The sequence below is a fragment of the Saccostrea echinata genome, unplaced genomic scaffold (genome assembly GCF_033153115.1).
Source record: "Saccostrea echinata isolate AGI-Se365-2 ecotype Australia unplaced genomic scaffold, CSIRO_AGI_Sech_v1 ptg000088l, whole genome shotgun sequence".
Classification (NCBI taxonomy): Eukaryota; Metazoa; Mollusca; class Bivalvia; order Ostreida; family Ostreidae; genus Saccostrea; species Saccostrea echinata.
Window position 1 is genome coordinate 225,243 of NW_026889837.1, and position 4,346 is coordinate 229,588.

The 4,346-nt window shown below is 32.4% G+C and overlaps 1 pseudogene; it reads right to left on the reverse strand.

The window, feature by feature from the left end:
- Positions 1–620: 620 nt before the first annotated feature.
- On the reverse strand, positions 621–4,119 carry LOC133177175 (uncharacterized; annotated as a pseudogene).
- Between the last annotated feature and the right edge of the window lie 227 nt (positions 4,120–4,346).

Consider the following 4,346-nt stretch of genomic DNA (forward strand, 5'->3'; position numbering starts at 1 on the left):
CATATCTGTAAAATTTAGCAGACCATATTTTGTTTAATTTTTTTTTAAAAGTACACACAGATTTAAAATTAAAATTGAACACATATTTTGAAATAATTTGTGTTTCTAATACTTATACCCCCACCCCTCTCTTACCCCATGGGATCATGATTTGGATGAGAACTTGAATCAACATTAACTGAGGATGCTTCCACATAAGTTTAAACTTTACTTGCCAAATGGTTTTAGATAAAAAAAAATAATAAAAATAAACTTAAATCTCCTTGGCATAAGAGGGTTTTGTGCCACATTTGGTTGAAATGGTTCTGATGAAGAAGTAAAAAAGGTTAAAAGTTTACAGGCAGACAGACCAATGGCAGACAAAATGTGATGCTCAATGGTGCTAAAAACTAAATATGCAACATCCTTGCAAAAATACATACCGATCTGTTCAACAACTCAGTTCCAAAAAAAAATACCACATGTTTGCAAATTATTATTAATGAATCACAATACCTATTATTCAAAACCCCGCAATAAAGAGATTCACATTTTCATAAAATCTTGACCTTACATGTATTTCATATTTTAAGAGAAAGTTATTCTATCAAAGTGTTAACCCGGTTGGTTCTGCTATGTAATGTGCTTAATGACTTAAACGTTACATTAGTCCAAAATATGCATTTGAAAATGCATAATCATAATATGAGAACAGATTCTCTTCTGGTGGGAGTGGAATTTCAGCAGATGGCCTGGGTATATTCAGGGTGTTGGTACAAGTGCTTGCAGTTGGAATGAAAGATGTGCTAGGTGTGCTTTCAACAAATTCAATGGATGGATGCAGGACAAATCCAAGAACAGGTTCTTCATTCGCTCCAGTAGCGAACTGCAAAACATCCCTGAGACGAACAGTTCCCCTTCTACCACCTACAAAACAGTTTCCAAAGAAATGAATAAAAATATTTCTATATAAAACATTCAAAAATACAGTTTGTGAGGAAGCATTATGGTATACATACTTTTGTTGCTAACTGAGAATTAATATTGTGTTTTTTAAATCTTCAACAATATTCTCAATTTCTCATATTTAGTCCTTTATACACACATTGCACATAGCACACTACTGTGCATACTGTTTTAAAACCAACTCATTCATTCAGTGTCAGAGTTTCTGTGTCCATAGAAATTGTTAGATATGATATAGAGTCCCTGCTATAGTTAAAATGAGATACATGTACACAAACTCCCACAGAAACTTGAATTTCATTTTGTAATTAAGGAGTAAAATTGTAAAAAAAAAAAAAGTATTATCAAAACAAACAAGAGGTCAGTGAGTGAATGTTCACTAGTAATACCCCTGCTCCGTTGTGAATATATCCTCTTGTGTTGACATTGAATTTATACAGAAATGAATCTCATCTACGATGAGTAGCTGCCAAGAAAACTGACAAAAATTTCTTAGGGACAGACACACGGACATACAGACAGACACCCAAGGGTAAAACAGTATACCTTCCTCTCGTTCAGAATGGGGTATAAATATTGTAAATATCTTTATAGATATGAAAAACATTTAAACCTAACAAAAAGCAACTTCTGATATTAATTTGTACATAAAATATCTACAAACAAAAAGACAGAGTAAATGACCTGTGTCTAGGATTTGAAGGATGGAAGGAATTAAAAACATACTTGCAACTGCTCTTAAATACTTCAGAAATACTGTATATACTGCACTCTCATATCTTTTGTTGTTTGATCCCTCCTCTGAAAATTTTGGTCGCAAAAGCTGTATCAAAGCTTTGATTGTAAGTGTACAACAGCTTGGACGAAATAGATGCCGGAACATTGGCAAAACACTGCCAACCTACAATATATCATGTGTAAATATACATGTAATTACCAAACATTTTTTTTTTTTACAAAATTAACGTATAACGTATATGAGATTTAACTGATAGTGTAGTCAACAGATTCCAGTCAATTTGTCATTTTTACCTTGATCAGACCAAGAAAATCTAGACCTTTCTTTAAATTGTGAACACATGCTGATTCAAAGTCTTCTGAATTACTGTTTAAAAAAAGCCTGTTTAGAATGTTTTCATCAAGAAATTTGGGCACAGGTCCATTCTGCAGTATACTTAAACCTGGAAATATAAAGAAATTTACATAAATATATAAAACTCATATGCCTGTTTCCAATCATATTAATCTAATTAATGTTGGTGTTAATCAATGAACAACACTTTAAACAAGCAACATACACTGACTATCAAATACCAAAACTCACTATAGCTAGTATATACATGTATTACTATCAGCACAGAAACTGCCTTTATATGCATTTAAAAAAAATAAATGTATTTACAGTTAATCTGTTATACAGGTGTGAATATTTGCTTTAATGGCCATCACATGATTAAAAATACACCAGGTGTAAATTTACTTATATGTTCATTTTATTTAACACCCCCCCCCCACCCCCCCCCCCCCCCTAGAAAAAAGGAATGTTCACAAGAGCCAAAATACACCAAGATACAAAACTTGGGTATGTCAGAGCAAGGTTTAAATTAATGGACACATTTATGTATGGTAACCAGGCTAAACATGGGCAAATTAGTGCATGGAAAATTTCATTTTAAAAATTGATCAATATCAATAAAAATAACATGTTAAGCAGTTCAATATATCTCAGTGAGATAGGGGCAAAATTTGTATGAAAGACATTGACTTTTACCACTGATTAATAGTGAAAAATGACATCTCTAATCATTTTTCTTTCAAATACAGACAAGAATTAGAAAGACAGCCAAAATCATTATGCTTCACAGTACGAGGGATAAAAACAGAATGAAATATCTTTACACATTTAATATCAATACTAATACCATTCAGTATTTTCAATTTGTGATCCATTATAAAATGTGTACATCTCAAGTACTAATTTAGGCAATATTACATGTATTTCGATATCACTATTTTTTTTTTTTTTTTTTTTTTTTTTTTTTTTTTTTTTTTTTGATAATTCATTTATCATGTTTTATATACCCACCTATGATTTTTCCAATAACAGTATAATCAGCATGCATATAATCCCGCAGTCCTTTGTCAAAATATTTTTCTTTTATTGCTGATAAAATCAGCGAGAAAAACTCTTTTCTCGGGCCTCCTTGATCAATGGCTGTCTGCAAAAAGGGGGAAAACAGATTTTTTTTTTGTCAACTTTGCTTAAAAGTGTTACAAACTATACATGTCAAAAAAAAAAAAAATTAAATTACTGTTTTAGACATAAATTAAATTTATTTCAATCATTGGAAAGAGCATACATACGAGGACACTGTTTATACACAAATTAAATTTACCTCAATACCTGGTATTCAAATTATTGGACAGTGCATGTATACATGTAAGAATAGATATTTTGAAATGAAGTTTACAATACAATTTTTTTCATTTACCTCATCATAAAAAATTGCACTTCAAGTGTCTTCCGTAGATTTTCTGTGGAACTGACTTCCTCAAATCCTGTCTCTAATATGTTATTTCTGTCTACTATGATAAAATTTGTTTCTCCTTCATCACATTGTGTTGTATCTGTGATTTCCAATTGTCTGCCACAAACAATAACAGACTGTAAATATCTCAGAATTTCTACAGGGTCCTGGATGTTTTCGGAAATACAAAAATCTATGGCTTTGGCTATGACAAAGTCCATGGGTCCTCCACAAGTATCAGATGTGGTTCCTTCGCTATCATTTTCAGCAGTGGTGATATTTTCAATGACTGTCTCTTTTGATTCAGTTTGAACAGCACTCCCATCAACAGATAAATTACCAGAACTGGTATCCTCAGGAATGGTCAAAAGGCCAGGTCTTAATTGTTCAGGACAATCTGTACTCATGTCATTGGCAAAATCCTCAACTCGAAGAAAAGTTTTCTGATCTAGCACTTCTTCAAAGTCAAATTTTTTATTGGGAAAATCTTGTGTCAGGTGTGGGTCAGGTAATTCATCCTCACTATCACTAATTAGATTTGCCCGGCTTTCACACGTATGTAAATGTTCTCTAAGTTCTCGAACACTAAACATTTCCCTGCAGTGATGATAGTTGACTTTTGAGTGTTCCTGCTCGTTATGTTCATCCACTGGATCTGTCGACAAGCTTCTTTGAATCGGTCTTACATAAATTTTTGCTTGATTTCCCAAAAAAGTCTTTAAAGTCCTTGCATTCCATTCACAGTCAACTACTTTTAACTCGCGACAATTCTGTCTGCATTTTAAAAGCTCGAACCCTGCGCAAGTCTGTAACTAAGGAAATCCTAAACACATATTTTTATTCTCAGATTTTTCATCTATGGCATCTGAAGAT